Raw genomic sequence first — 17,138 nt, forward strand, 5'->3', positions numbered from 1 at the left:
GATTTTTTCGCATAAATGAAGTAGATTTTTTTAAGTTCGGCATTCGCGGCAATTTGATAGCTTTGTAGTTCCCCGATGTGCTACTCACTTTGATTGACAACCTTGCCAACACATGGGAAGTAAAATTCCATTGTCTTTTCAATCAAATTTCATAGTCAAACCACAATATTCTCAACAGTTCTCGATTTTGGCTAGTCCCATGAGAGAACTTGCTAATGGTCTTTGAGACAGTCAGCCAACGTTGAGGCTAACAAAATGATTTTATGGTATCAAATCCCCTTAAGGTTGTTTTCAAAACCCAAAGTTCAATTATTTACAAATAGCCTGAGTAAAGAGTTGGGGGGGGGGGGTGAAATGTGTACATCCACAGAAGACTGATCATAATCAGGGGTGGTAAATCAAGTGCAACCTAACTATTGAACAATAAGCATTGCAAATGATTTCCGAGTTTCTCATATATATATATATATATATATATATATATATATATATATATATATATATATATATATATATATATATATATATATATATATATATATATATATATATATATATATATATATATATATATATATATATATATATATATATATATATATATATATATAGTTGTAAAATAGTTAAAACATATTTTTAAAAGCATGAAAATATAGTTAAAATATAACTGCATGCATGTTTTTGTTACATACAACAAATAATTATATTATAAGTCACTAAATGGAAGAGTTAAAAAGAATGTCCGCAACTATATGCTGTCTCCTCATGGACCTAGAATCAAATTACGGCACAATATGTTAACGGATTTTTTTATTTTTTTTTTTGTATTTTTATTTAGAAAGTTTATTCGAAGAATACCAAATCTACAACTCTTTTAATTTAGGCTTTGGGATCTAATCTAACGGCTGAATTGAAGAATTTGTGCTTATTACCTCTGTGGTTATTACTGCTCCTTAACGGAAGGATGGGAGACAAAGGGTAAGAGGATTATTTGGGTAGAGAGGGCGATGAAATGACCCATTTCCTAAAACTATCTAGGCTAACAATTTGAATTATCTTCAGGTCAACTGCATAAAACTTGATAGCACCCATGCGTAAGTACTGTATCTGAATTTTGAAATAAGAAGAAATATTAGCAAAAAAAAAACATGACCTTCGCACATAGCTGAAAAGGGGATGGGAGTTTATCTTGCCTTCGATATTATTCTAAAAGGACTTATAAAACGTTGCGGTAGAATCCCTCCCCTGGCTTACATGGAATAAATCGTCTTATCTTAATGAATCAAGCTTATACAGACAAATGATAGTTAGAAAATTTCACAAGTTGATTTTTAGAATAGATATTTTATTTATGATTTATTCCCAAATTTTAGGAGTTTTACAACACCCTGATGTGGCTGTTGCATGACCTGGGTTCCACATCAGCGAGCAGTTATATATTAATATTTTATCTATTTTCAACTCAAAATCAGAGACAATACTCAATAACACAAAATCAGAGATCCCTCTAAGGCCTCATGGATTGTAAAGCAGAAGGATCATAAACTGACTTTGAATCTTAGGCAAGTGATGAGAAAAGGGTTGTATCCAGTAGGAGGGAGGTGCATAGATTTTGGGCACCCCCAGAAGTATTTCTCCAACTCGAGAACGTAAAAAACTGAAAGATATTTCTTCATCTCATGAAAGGAAGGGCATAAGATAGAACTAAGAATAATCCATATAAGCACACAGATGAGGACCCTCCCCCCTCGCAATCCTAAAGATTTCCAGATTTCGCCATTAACTGTTATCCTATATATTGTACCTCTTTCTGATACTGTTTTGGTAATTTGAAGTTACCGTAATTTGAAGAATTACGTTTGGTAATTACTGTTCGGTAATTTGAAGAATTTATCGATTCTTAGCCACTATAATATCATTTCCACACATTATTCAAAAGGACGTTATTTCCAGAATACAAACCTAAACCGTTAAAAACATAACTGAAACCAATCATGATTTTCTTTTTCCTGGGAGGGGTGGGAAAAGTTCGACCAAGGGTTTGTTTTACCAAGGACAATTGTACACAAAACACCTTGAAAGACATACGAACGAGACATACATGCCACGGAAGTATACTCTCATAGCGGGAATATATCTACGCTGCAGCACGCCCTTGAAGCGATTGAAGGCTTTTCATTGGTGCCTGGAGGAGGCCACAAGTGTCTCTTGAGGTAGAGGAGGAGCTAAGGAAGAGTATTTTTAATTTCCTATTTTGATACATTTCAAGACGCAATCGTCTTTCCCATAGATTAGGCCACCTTTTACCTGGCTCTTCCCTGACATCGTCCGTTCAATGGTGGCTCTAGGCCCGGGTAGAGGGGGGCAGTCTCCCCCCAGTTTTCTGACATTAAATTATTTTCATCTTATATTTTGAAACTCCTATAGTATACTTTGCATCCCCAGGTTATTCGACCTAAAACCGCTACTGCATCCGTTGAGACGACCCTTCAAGATTTAAGGGTAGTATCTAGTCCTATTAAAGTCTCAAACCACTAGGGTTCTCACTTCACACTCGGAAGAGGTATTTAGTAATTCCTTATATAATATGTTTAAACCAACCCCTTTTCTTCTAACGATTGATGTCTTTTTTTTAAAGTGGAATGTCTCACTTTATGGGGTTTTGGCATGTTGACACCAATTTGAAGGATCTGTATCCCCTTCAGGGTATTCAATTACATCTCTCACACCCTAATTGCGTTTGCCATAATTAATAAACATCTGTTCCGTTATCCTGTTTCAGACATTGAAGCTACATTTTAATTATTGTACATTTTAATTATTTCTTGATATGTTACGCTACCATATTTGGTATTATCAGGAAATTGTATTGATATTTTAAATTATACCTTATGAGTATTTTAAGCATTATAATTCCATAGCATTATTTTGGATGTTCTACAAAAACTCAATACTGAAATCTTTTATCTTTGCTTTGCCATTAAAATAGAAAGCAAACTTTTTGAATTAGTTACTTGAAAGCTTACACAACCATATAATTATGTCTGAAAAATAGGGACTTTAATGTTTAATGACCTCCATAAGCAGTTTTTACTTCTAGCAGGCGTCAAACTTAACACGGGCCAAAAACAAGCAAGAAATTAGCTAAAAAAAAAAACAACAGATTGTTAATGTTTGAATTCTTGCTGACAAAACGCGTCGTCAAATTCAGCGAATTAGTTTTACTGATTTGTTATTACAGCTATATGTGGCAGCACTGACGAAGACGGGATACCGTGTTATTTAATTCAACCCCCTTTACAAAAAAGATAATAAGAACGGACCTAGTAATTATAAATCAATTATATAATATAAAATTGGATAATAATAATGGATAATATAAAAATATTATCCAATTTAATACGGGACCCCCCTCTCCCTTGATACGGCTTTAACTCTGATCCTTTTTTTTTCATTTCACTGTGCAGGAAGGCAGTATTCTAATTATAAGTAATGTGTTTCTAATTTGTATGATATTTTAAGCAGCTGTGGGCATACTTTTAGTGCTAAAAACTATTAAGGACTAGTACTAATTATTTAGCACTAATAATTACTAAATATTATTAAAATTTATTAATTTTAAATATTAGAGTGCCAAAGGGTGACTGAGCCAAATTTGAGGTCCTTCGTGTGAAAAAATTTTGATTTTTTTGGTTGTTTTAATCTCTGTCAAACATTAAATGCTGCTTTAATCGGCTGTAAAAAAAAAAATACTTCAATTGGTAGTGCTTGTTAAAAAACACTGTCATAAATTCTTTTAAATTATAAAATAAATATGATTTTAGCCAAGTCTTTCAAATCTCTGTCTCTGTAAAATATTACATAAAAAAACTAGTTTTTTTTAACTGAAAGTAAGGAGCCACATTAAAACTTAAAACGAACAGAAATTACTCCGTATATGAAGTGGGTTGTCCCCTCCGCAATCCCTCGCTCTTTACGCTAAAGCTTTTAATTGTTTAAAAAGCAGAATTGTGGCAAAGAGTCAAACTTTAGCGTAAAGAGCAAGGGATTGCGGAGGGGACAACCCATTTCATATACGGAGTAATTTCTGTTCGTTTTAAGTTTTAATGTCGCTCCTTACTTTCAGTTAAAAAAAACTAGTTTTTTTTATGTAATTTCTGAACGTTTTTGAATTAATACATGTTTGATTTTGGGTCTCCACACATAAATTATTAAAATGAAATTTGCATATTAATTCCTTTTTTGGCTAATTTTTTCGGCAAATTTTTTCAGGCTCGTAACTTTTGATGACAAAGATTAAATTTGATGAAACCTATATATTTAAAATCAGCACAAAAATCTGATTCTTTTGATCTATATTTTAGCATCAAAATACCGTTTTTTAGAGTTTCGTTTAATATTGAGCCGGGTCGCTCCTTACTACAGTTCGTTACCACGAACTGTTTGATAAGTGCTGCTTTAATGAACTACATTGGCTTTTCTAAGACTTTAAGAGAAAAAAAACGTGACGGGAGGCACCTACCAAAATTTCTATACGCAAACATCAAAGAAAAAAAATAAAATAAGAAAAAATGCTTGAAGAGTTGCCCAAGTTATATGAAATTCCGCATAACTTAGAAACGTCGTGACTTACTGTTTTGGCCATGAAATTCCACTGCTTACGAAATAAAAAAGCGCGATGTTGCTCAGGGCCCGTTCAAAATGAAATTTATAAACCCTAGATTACTGCCAATTTCAAAATGTGTCGAATTTATAAATTTAATGATTGTTTCCAATGAGAATGCCTCGGATGATATTATAAATAGCTTGGACCAGAAGCATTAATTTTTAGTTGCTCGCGAATAACCCCATTTTCGCTGTTCCTACGGAGCATTTGACCATAATTGGACCGATTGTTCTATCACTCGTAAAAAAAAACTGGCAAGTTTTCGTAACTCGCAGCCATTCACTAGTTTTTCTCTATACATTAACAATTTAATTAAATTTTATTAAAATTAAATTTTAATTAAAATTTAATTAAAATTTCTATACATTTAATTATAATTAAAATTTCTATACATTTTATACTTGGTTCAGATTTGTCAAATTCTACATCGGAAGATCGGTTTGGTAGGGAAGAGAGGGTAATTTGGAGCGGGTACAACTTCAAAAAAACTTTTAAAGAGTTGAAACAAGCACAAATATAAGTAATTTAAAATAGTACCCGTAAAATATCGATATTTCAGGAAGGTACTGACCTCAAAGCACTTATTCCTTGCGTAAGAATGGGTCAAAGATTCTTAGGGTCTTAAAAAAATAGGATTATTATGTAATTTACTAAATTATTGATCGAACGAACAAAAAAAAATCTACATATGTTGCAAGCTTTTCATTATATTCAAAAAACTAACAAGAATTCCTTAAGGATTTTCTTTTTTTTTTTAAGTTCACATGCCCAAATGTAATCAAACAGTTCGTGGTAATGAAATGTAAGTAAGGAGCGACCCCACTCAATAGTAACCGAAACTCCTACCCATCAAAAGTTACGAGCCGAAAAAATTTGCCTTATTTTTGAAAAAAATAAAAAGTCATAGAATCTTACAGAAAATCACACCATCAGATTCAGCGTAACAGAGAACTCTACTGTAGAGGTGTCAAGCTCCTAATCTGCAAAAACGTGGAATTTTGTATTTCTTGCCAGAAGAAATATAACGCATGCGTGTTTCTTTGTTTTTTTTGTGTGTGTTTTTTTCCAGGGGTCATCGTATCGACTTTTTGGTCCTAGAATATCGAGAGAGGTCTCGTTCGAGCGGGAATTCAAAGTTATAGTTCCCTTTTTAAGTGGCGAAAAAAAATGTAGGGCAACTAGGCCCCCTCTCACGCTCATTTTTCCCAAAGTCATGGATAAGTCATGAGATAAAGTCTCGGAGTTCCAAGGACAATAAAAAGGAAATCTGATTATTTGAACGGGTTAAGTGAAAACTTACAAAACCATATCCAATTTTTTTCGAGAGGGGGGTTAAAAAAATTAAAAGATACACGTCAAAATTGGTTCATATACATTTTTATTACGTTTTTATGGGTCCGAAAAGCATTTGGAGGAGGAGAGGAGGTCACACTCCTAGCCCCGATTTGGATACGGCCTTGGCAACCCTATTTGCACTTCAAAATTATTAAATAATCAGGAATTCAATTTTTAATGAAGTGGACTTTCCTATTTAGCTCTCCAGTTTTCGGCAGCAATGCGTGTTAAAGTTAAAAGAGGATGAAGAATTAAAGACAACTAAGCTAAAAACATATGGCACCAAACAGCTGAAGAAGGTTTAGTTTTCTTCGGAAATCAAGAGTTTGAGCTTTACGGAAGAAAGGCGTTGTCAAAGTTAACTAATTAGTTCTGCTTTTTTTTTTTATTCCCGATTCAACCTGGCGATACTGACAAAAATATAGTACTGCCCTTAAAAAACTGCAGGTTTCAGGTATGAATAGATCTAAGATTGGTGCAAGGGGCAATAAACATTTTTATTTTTGAGACTTTAGGTAGCAGTTCCAACTGGGGAGGGGCATGTTCACCAAGAATTTTGTGCCCCCCTCCTCTAGATGCTTCAATTATTTTTCTGGGGGGGGGGTCCATTGAAATTCCATATTTGGGGTTTCTATAAAAAAAAGATGTAAAAGACAAATTTGCAAAAAATATAACATATTCTACTTCCCGCCCTAAATTTTGGTGAACTGACATTACTGACTTCTAGCCCATTGCGTCCTTCTATGCTTGTGCTAGATATGTATCAAAAACCAGTTTTTAAAATGCATTTTAAAATAGGTGCAGCATCATAGCATGATCTTTAACAAGCAAAACACAGGGTGGGGGAGCCCAGGTATCGTCCCCATAGTACTGTATCTGTAAAGCTTCACAAATAAACCAAAACTCAAATAATAGACAAAGAAACATTTATGAAAAAGGAATTCTTAAAAGAGAAAAATATTGAGGTTTCAGGTGAAGGGGGGAGATCACCAAGGATCAGGGCCGATTCCATGATTTTGATTCAGAGGGGAGTGGTGCAAAAACTTTAAATACATCAAGATTTGTTTTTATGCATTTTTGTCAAACTTCTACGAGTTGGACAAACATTTCAAGGGGAGGGGTCAAACCTTTAACCCCTGGATACGATCTTGGCAAAGATCATACGTTTATGCAGGCTACATAGGTTCATACTTGTTCAACACAATAGGTTGCATAAGAGCGGTTTTGCTAGGAGGTATATATCTACCCAGGGACTTAAGCAGCGGTATCTGGATTCAATCCCCTCTCAAAAACTTTAATTTCTCTTGAATTCCTGGGTACTTCTTATTCAAACTATAAGAAGGAATTTTACCCCCCCCCCCCCCAAAGAAATAACAATAATAATAAACGTCCTAGGTACATGCCTGCCTCCACACCCTTGGTGGAGGCATACTTGTCCATAATTTTTATGTCTTTTATGACGTCAACAGCATTGCTAGCATAAAAAAAAAATTAAAGTTAAATTAAACATATATTAAATCTGATAAAAGAGTATAATTCAAAGATGGGCATCTGACAAGTGATTTGCTTAAATTAGTTCAATCAGGAGGTTAAAAATATGCCTAAACTCATTCGTGGGAAAGATTTGCCTCATAATGTAATGAGGTTAACTATATACCATGTTACAAAATGTAAATACATATAGCAGTAGGTGTCATTTACAAAACAATGGAAGCTATACAAAAAGCGCATGAATCTTAGATGCAAATATCTACTATCCGGTGAAGCCTCAAGGTAACTTTAAACCTCAAAATCGTACGGTTTTTGCAATTTTCTAAACAATATTCTCATTTTTTGTGGCTTTGGCAAATTCCCTCATCTCCCCTGACTAAAGAAAGAACATGATTAATATACGTGCCTGACGGGCTATAGCCCGTAATGACGGGTTATATGGTCTATTTACGTATTTTTTCAATACTAGTAATATATCAGCAACGGCTTGTAGCAGTACTGCTACTGCTATTGAAGTATATTGAAGGAGTCAAGTGTATCCAGAGGTCAAAATGGGATAGAGGCAATATCGCAGGAATAAAATAGGGTATTAAGTTGAACTTTCAGGGACAGTCGAAGGGGAAGAAAGCCAAATCAAAAGGCACTATGGTTGTTACGATTACGCACATGTTGTCAAAATAGCATAGATGTAATATCTCAGTAACAGAATAGGGTATTAGGTCCCCCATCTAATACTCTTTCGAAAACATAAGGTTACAAAACAAAGGTTATTTTCAAATTATACTCCATAATAGAGAGGCTCCGAACACCCAGCATTGTATATTAAGCTCTTAATTTGACGTTTTTTTCTAACGTGACCAGATTCGTCCTGCGACCTTTTCATTGAATTTTTTTCCCCCATGGCATATTTCTCCAAGGAAAGATCCTCCCACATAGCCCCCTCCCTCAACCCTACCCCCAAAACCAAAAAAATCCCCCTGAAAACGTCTGTACACTTCCCAATAACCATTATTATATGTAAACACTGGTTGAAGTTTGTAACTTGCAACCCCTCCCTCAGGGACTGTGGGGGAGTAAGTAATCAAAACTAAGCTTTGTTACTGTCACAGTAAAACAGCCGAAAACTTTATCCTGCACATAGGTAATTCACTTAGTTATAATTGTAAGTTTATTATAAATAAAAATTTTTGGACCTTCGTCGTATTTTCTAATTTCGCTCAAAGAAAAAAATGAACCCAGTTGAATCGGATACTTTCCCCAAGGGTGTTCAAGATTTTCAGGGGGAAGACAACTGAACGATTTTTAAGGGGAAGGGCGAACCCAGTGACTACAATACACTGATACTGGATGATACAAGTACTGGAGAATTTATTGGTTAGAGGGAGTAATTTAAAAAAAACGAAAAAATAGAAGATTTAAGGTCAATCTCCGAGGTTTGAAGCCAATGCTATTTTCCTATAGCAGTGAAATGCGTATTAACAACAGACACGAGCAGATTTTTTAATGAAAAAATTCATGTAGCTTCATTGAAAGCTTTAACATGAATAGGCCGAACAAATTTGCATTTTTTTTTCTTTAGAGCTTCATAAAAATTAATTAGTGGGGACACCTCTAATTTTTAAAAGTAGTAATAAGATTAATTTTAGAAGACGTAGAGAATTGTAAAGTAGCCTCTCGATTTGCCACGAAATTTCAAAATTTTTGGCCGTGAATTTTTTTTTTGTTATCATCAGTTTCCTTTAAAATTTGCCATTTAAGATATTCTTCCTATACTATTTAAAAGGGTTGTACTAATCATACAGCCTTAATTTTTGTGTCTTTTTGTAGATCTTATACCGATAAATAATCCCAAAGATTCTCAAGTTTGTAGTTATGTGGAATGATTTTTAGCAATAATTCTTAGTATTCAAAATTTCCTCCTTTCTCATTGGCTTGACCACTCCTTGAGGGGTTTGCCAGAATATCATTAAGAATGTTGACATCTTCTTAGCATTGCGACCAGATTTAAAAGGAAGTTGAAAACATGTATAATTGGCAACAACACCTTGAGGCAATATCATATTTAACACTTCATACGAATTGGCATTTTTTAGGTTACAAAGCTGTTACAAAGCAGATAACATTATTGGCCTTCAAAAGTAAAGAAACACCGATTGTAGGCCTATAAAATGTATGAACATTATTTTTAAAAAGAACATTATTCTTAAAAACACATCATTTTAAATATTATTGGCCTTTAAAAGTAAAGAAACACCGATTGTAGACCTATAAAATGTATGAACCTTATTTTTAAAAAGAAAATTTATCTTAAAAACACATTATTTTAATCATTATTGGCCTTTAAAAGTAAAGAAACACCGATTGTACGCCTATAAAATGTATGAACGTTATTTTTAAAAAGAACAATAACCTTAAAGACACATTATTTTAAACATTATTGGGCTTTAAAAGTAAAGAAACACTGATTGTAGGCCTATAAAATGTATGAACATTATTTTAAAAAAGAATATTATTCTTAAAAAGAATATTATTCTTAAAAACACATTATTTTAAACATTATTGGCCTTTAAAAGTAAAGAAACATCGATTGTAGGCCTATAAAATGTATGAATATCATTTTTAAAAAGAACGTTATTCTTTAAAACACATTATTTTAAACATTAGTGGCTCTTAAAATTAAGAAACGGCGATTGTAGGCCTATAAAATATACGAACATTATTTTTTTTAATCTAAAGTTGTAGGATATTCGTCCATTTTAGTTCCACGGGATCTCATTTCATTCCTAATAGTGCCGTATCTTGGAATATTTTGGTTTTTCCCCATCATCTCATACAGTTGACGATTTATAGGCTCCTTCATAAATGATTGATTACCCCGGTTTGGAACCGGGGTAATCATATACTTTGCTTTACGGAGTAATGCATATACTACTAAATTAATGTCATTTAAAGTAATATATTCGTGAAGGTACATAATAAACATTGGGCACCCTTGCCCTGGGGTATACAAGTAATATAAATACAAGTAAGGGAGGAAGGAATCCCTAGGGGTATTTAATAAATTTTTGAAACTACTTATATTTATATACTATTCGTCAGAAACAAGAGCTAAGAGCTCATATCGCACTTGTGACGAGGTCAAGAGGAGCCAAGAGCTCATATGATATGACCTGTAGTAACATTCTAAGAATCAATAGATTGCTTTAAAAGGAAAATCAGAGGCTTAATGCCGGTCGGGATTTAAAATAAGAGCTCTGATTCAAGAGGTCCTTCTAAATATCAAAATTCATTAAGATCCGATCACCCACTCGTAAGTTAGAAATACCTCAATTTTTCTAATTTTTCCTTTCCCTTCAGCCCCCCAGATGGTCGAATCGGGGAAAACAACTGTAACGAGTCAAAGAGTGCAGCTCCCTGACATACCTAACAATTTTCATCGTCCTAGCACGTCCAGAAGCACTAAACTCACCAAAGCGCTGAACCAAACCACCTAACTCCCCCAAAGAAAGCAGATCCAGTCCGGTTACGTCAATTACGTATCTACTGTGTTTATAAGCGTTTTCCAAGATTTACGGTTTCCCCCTCCAAACCCCCCCCCCCAATGTCAACAGATCTGGTCGGGATTTGAAAGAAGAGCTCTGAGACATGAGTTTCTCCTACTTATCAAATTTTTTTAAGATCCGGTCACCCATTCTTGAGTTAAAAACACCTCAATTTTTCTAATTTTCCCAAATTAACAACTTCCAGCTCCCCCAAAGAGAACGGATCCGTACCAATAATGTCAATCTCGTATCTATAGCTTGTGCTTATTCTTCCCATCAAGTTTAATCTCGATCTCTCCACTCTAAGCGGTTTCCAAGATTTCCGGTTTCCAAGGTTTCTGTTTTTCCCTCCAGCCCTCTATGTCCTTGGATCCAATTCTAATTGAAAATGGATTATCTGAGACATAAGATTCTTCTGCATATTAAGTTTCATTAAGATCCGATCACCCATTCGTAAGATACCTCGATTTTCACGTTTTCCAAGAATTCCAGTTTCCCCCTCCAGCTCCCTTCAGTGTCATCGGATCTGGTCGGGATTTAAAATGAGAGTTTTAAAGCACAAGATCCTTCTAGATATCAAATTTCATTAAGATCTGAACACCCGTTCGCAAGTTACAAATACCTCATTTTTTCTAATTTTACCGAATTACCCCCCTCCCCCCCAACTCCACCAAAGAGAGCGGATCCAAACCGGTTATGTCAGTCACCTATCTTGGACTTGTGCGTATTCTTTCCACCAAGTTTCATCTTGATCTCTCCGCTTTAAGCGTTTTCCAATATTTCCTGCCCCCCCCCAATGACACTGGATCTGGTAGGGATTTAAAATGAGAGATCTGGGTTTCGAGATCCTTCTAAATATGAAATTTCATTAAGGTATGATCACTCTTTCATAAGTTAAAATACTTAATTTTGTCTAATTTTTTAGAATCACCCCCCCCCAACTCCCCCAAAGAGAGCAGATCCGTTCCGGCTATGTCAATCCCGTTTCTAGGACTTGTACTTATTTTTACCACCAAGTTTCATCCCGACGCCTATACTCGAAGTGTTTTCCAAGATTTTAGGTCTCCTCCAAACTTCCTCTTCACCGGATCCGGTCGAGATTTAAAATAAGAACTCCGAGACATGATATCCTTCCAAATATCAAATTTCAATAAGATCCAATCTCTCTTTCGTAAGTTGAAAACACCTTATTTTTTTAATTTTTCAGAATTATCCCTCCTCCTCCCAACTCCCCTGAAGAGAGCAGATCCGTTCCAGTTACGTCAATCTCATATCTAGGACTTCAGATTATTTTTACCACCAAGTTTCATTCCGATCCCCCCACTCTAAGCGTTTTCTATGATTTCTGGTTTCCCCCTCCAACTCCCCCCAATGTCACCAGATCCGGTCGGAATTTAAAATAAGAGCTATGAGACACGATATCCTTCCAAACATCAAATTTCATTGATATCTGATGACTCTTTCCTAAGTTAAAAATAGCTCATTTTTTCTAATTTTTCAGAGTAAACCCTCCCCCCCAACTCCCCCAAAGAGAGCGATTGCTTATCTGCGATATTTGCTTATTCTACCCACCAAGTTTCATCCCGATCTCTTGACTCTAATCATTTTCCAAGATTTTCGGTTTCCCCATCCACCTCCGCCTACTCTCACTGGATCTAGTTGGGATTTGTAATAAGAGTTCTGAAGCACAAGATCCTTCTAAATATCAAGTTTTATAAGATCTAATTACCCGTCCATAAATTACAAATACCTCATTTTTAATTTTTCCGAATTAATCCCCCCAACTCTCCCAAAGAGTGCGGATCCGGTCCAGTTATGTCAGTCACGTATCTTGGATGTGTGCTTATTCTTGCCACCAAATTTCATTCTGACCTCTCCACTCTGAGCTTTTTCCAAGATTTCTGATACCCCCCCCCACAACTCTCCCCAATGAAACTGGATTCAGCCAGATCTAAAATAAAAGATCTGAGTTGCAAGATCCTTTTAAATATGAGATTTCATTAAAATTCGATCACTCCTTCGTAACTTAAAAACACCTCATTTTTTAGAATTAACCGTCACTCCACTCCCCCCCCACGGACGGTCGAATCGGATAAATGACTATTTCTAATTTAATCTTGTCTGGTACTGATTTTTCTCATTTTTCAGAATTAACCCTCCCCCCAAATTCTCCAAAGAGAGCGGACCCGTTCCGAATATGTCAATCACGTATCTAGGATTTGTGCTCATTTTTACCACCAAGTTTCATCCCGGTCTTTTTTTTCAAATTAACCTTCTCCCCACTCCCCCCAGATGATCGAATTGGGGATACGACTATTTCTAATTTAATCTAGTCTGGTTCCTGATACGCCTGCCTAATCTCATCGTTCTAGCTTATCTGGAAGTGCCTAAACTAGTAAAACAGGGAAAGACAGACAGACAGACCGACAGAATTTATGATCACTATATGTCACTTCGAAAATACAAAGTGCCACAAAAACTTGTTAATACCACAGAAATTTACGAAACTTTTTCTAAGACCTTTTAAGCCCTGAAAGCAAGAGATAAATTATGGTCTAACTCGGTGTCTTCAAGTATCGCCCCGATTTACGAACAATTAGCTACAACTGAAGCCCAGCTGGAGAAAATAAAAAGTCATCTGCTGGAAAATATAACCAATCAAACAGTTCGTGGTAACGAACTGTAGTAAGAAGCGACCCGGCTCAATAGCAACCAAAACTCTATAAAATGGAATTTTGATACCAATAGTTACATCAAAAGAATCGCATTTTATTGCTGATTTTAAATATATAAGTTTTATCAAGACCGGTTATACTCATCGAAAGTTACGAGCCTGTGAAAATTTGCCTCATTTTAGAAAATAGGGGAAAACACCCCCTAAAAGTCATAGAATCTTAACGTAGAACCTTATTGTTCCCGTTACCTTATTGTAGAAGTTTCAAGCTCCTATCTACAAATATGTGGAATTTCACATTTTTTTTTGGCCAGAAGACATCACGGATGCATGTTTATTTGTTTGTTTTTTTGTTTTTTTTTTCCAGGGGTGATCTTATCGACTGAATGGTCATAGACTGTCGCAAAAAGGCTCATTCCAACGGAAATTAAAAGTTCTAGTGCCCTTTTTAAGTGAACAAAAAAATTGGAGGGCACCTAGGCCCCCTCCCACGCTCATTTTTCCCATAAGTCTCCGGATCAAAATTCTGAGATAGCCATTTTATTTACCATAGTCGAAAAACCTAATGACTATGTCTTTAGGGATGACTCACTCCCCCGCAGTCACCGTGGGAGGGGCTGCAAGTCACAAACTTTGACCTGTGTTTACATATAGTAATGGTTACTGGGAAGTGTACAGACATTTTCAGGGAGATTTTTTTGGGTTTAGGGGGAGAGTTGAGGGGGGGGGTTACTTGGGAGGATTTTCCATGGAGAAACTTCTCATGGGGGAAGATAATTTCAATGAAGGTGACGCAGGATTTTCTAGCATTATTTGAAAAAACAACGAAAAAATAAATATGAAAATTTTTTTTCTACTGAAAGTAAGGAGCAGCATTAAAACTTAAAACGAACAAAAATTATTACGCATATGAGGGGTTTACCTTCTCGTTATACCTCACTATTTGCGCTTCAAGTATTTTTAGTGATTTCAACTATTTATTCTACGGCCTTTGTGATTCAGAGGTCATTCTTAAGGAATTGGGACAAAATCTAAGCTTTAGTGTAAAGAGCGAGGTATCGACGAGGGTTTAACCCCCTAATATACGCAATAAAAACATACTAATATAGAAGTTCGTTACGTAAGTTAATTCGTAAGTTACGTATATTTTTTACCAATGAAGACGTTTGTAAAAAAATAAAAGTTCTAGTTGCTTTTTTAAGCAATCAAAAACTTGGAGGGCAACTAGGCCTCCTCCCTCGCTCATTTTTCTCAAAATCTTCCGATTAATTGCAATTAATTAATATGTACATTTTGTTTTAATTATTTATGTGCGGAGAGCCAAGATCAAAACATGCATTAATTCAAAAACGTCCAGAAATTAAATAAAAAAAACAAGTTTTTTTAAATGAAAGTAAGGAGCAACAACAAAACTTAAAACGAACAGAAATTACTCCGTATATGAAAGGAACTTTTCCTCCTCAACGCCCCGCTCTTTACGCTGAAGTTTCTTACTGTTTTAAAATAGAGTTAAGAGAAGAGTCAAACTTTAGCGTAAAGAGCGGGGCGTTGAGGGGGAAAAGCCTTTTTCATATACGGAGTAATTTCTGTTCGTTTTAAGTTTTAATGCTGCTCCTTACTTTCGTTTACTTTCAGTTACTGAAAAGTTCAATGACCCAAATTCATTGAACAAAGAAGGTACTGAACTGATAATCAGCCAGGTTTATGATTCAATCACGCTCGAGTTTAATCCAAAGTTTGCAAAAATTGAGCAGGCTCTACTAGGTTGTCTGAGATTTCAAATTGAAAATTTGGAGGAGAAAATTGGTCGAATAGAAAAAAAGCTTGATAATCAAACAGTTCGTGGTAACGGAGCGACTTGGCTTAATAATAAACGAAACTCTAAAAAACAGAATTTTGATGCTAAAATATACATCAAAAGAATCGGATTTTCATGCTGATTTTAAATATATAAGTTTCATCAACTTTAGTCTTTGTCATCAAAAGTTACGAGCCTGAGAAAATTTGCTTTATTTTGGAAAATAGGGGAAAACATCCCGTAAAAGTCATAGAATCTTAACGAAAATCACACCATCGCATTCGGCGTATCAGAAAACGCTATAGCAAAAATTTCAAGCTCTTATCTACAAAAATGTGGAATTTCGTATTTTTTGCCAGAAGACAAATCACGGGTGCGTGTTTTTTTTTTTTTTTTCAGGGGTCATCGTATCGACCAAGTGGTCCTAGAATGCCAAAAGAGGGCTCATTCTAACGGAAATGAAAAGTTCTAGTGCCCTTTTTAAGTGACCAAAAAAATTGGAGGGCACATAGGCCCCCTCCCACGCTAATTTTTTCTCCAAAGTCAACGGATCAAAATTTTGAGATAGCCATTTTGTTCCGCATAGTATAAAACCATAATAACTATGTCTTTGGGAATGACTTACTCCCCCACAGTCCCTGTGGGAGGGGCTGCAAGTTACAAACTTTGACCAGTGTTTACATTTAATAATCCTATTGGGAAGTGTAGAGACATTTTCAGGGGGATTGTTTTTGGTTTTGGGGGTGGGGCTGAGGGGAGGGGGCTGTGCGGGTAAATCTTTCCTTGGAGAAATATGTCGTGGGGGAAGAAAAATTCAATGAAAAGGGCGCAGGATTTTCTAAAACTACTATAAAAACAACAATGAAAAAATAAACATGAAAAAGTTTTTTCAATTAAGGAGAAAGTAAGGAGTAGCATTGAAGCTTAAAACGAACAGAGATTATTACGCATAAGAGGGGCTCTAAATATACTTTAGCATAAATAGCGAGGTATTTAGGAGGAGATGAATACCTCGCTTTTTATGCTAAAGTATTTTTAGTAATTTCAACTATTTACTCTATGGCCTTTCTGATTCAGCGGTCATTCTTAAAGAATTGAGACAAAACTTACGATTTAGTGTAAAGAGCGAGGCATTAACGAGGGTACAAACCCCCTTATATACATAATAAAAATATAAGAATATAAAAGTTTGTTACGTAAGTTAATTCTTAAGTTACGTATATTTTTTACTAATAGAAACGTTAGTTAAAAATTAAAAGTTATAGTTGTCTTTTTATATAACCGAAAAATTGGAGGGCAACTAGGCCTCCTTCCCCACCCCTTATTTCTCAAAATCGTCTGATCAAAACTAAGAGAAAGCCATTTAGCCAAAAAGAAATTAATATGCAAATTTCATTCTAATAATCTGTCAATCTGATTCAATACAAAAAATTCAATAAGATTGGACAAGTCCTATGGTGGAGAGCCAAAATCAAACATGCATTAATTCAAAAACGTTCAGAAATTAAATGAAAAAAAAACTAGTTTTTTTAACTGTAAGTAAGGAGCGACATTAAAACTTAAAACGAACAGAAATTACTCGGTATATGTAATGGGTTGTCCCCTCTTCAACGCCTCGCTCTTTGCGCTAAA

General features: G+C 35.1%; 2 protein-coding genes across 4 annotated transcripts in view; one reads left to right on the forward strand and one right to left on the reverse strand.

The window, feature by feature from the left end:
- Positions 1 to 17,138, forward strand: part of LOC136026532 (rap guanine nucleotide exchange factor 4-like) — a 788,659-nt gene that overhangs the window by 401,592 nt on the left and 369,929 nt on the right. The gene's annotated exons all lie outside the window — the stretch shown is intronic.
- Positions 1 to 17,138, reverse strand: part of LOC136025614 (uncharacterized) — a 45,749-nt gene that overhangs the window by 28,350 nt on the left and 261 nt on the right. The gene's annotated exons all lie outside the window — the stretch shown is intronic.

The sequence above is a fragment of the Artemia franciscana genome, chromosome 4 (assembly GCF_032884065.1).
Source record: "Artemia franciscana chromosome 4, ASM3288406v1, whole genome shotgun sequence".
NCBI classification, from domain to species: Eukaryota; Metazoa; Arthropoda; class Branchiopoda; order Anostraca; family Artemiidae; genus Artemia; species Artemia franciscana.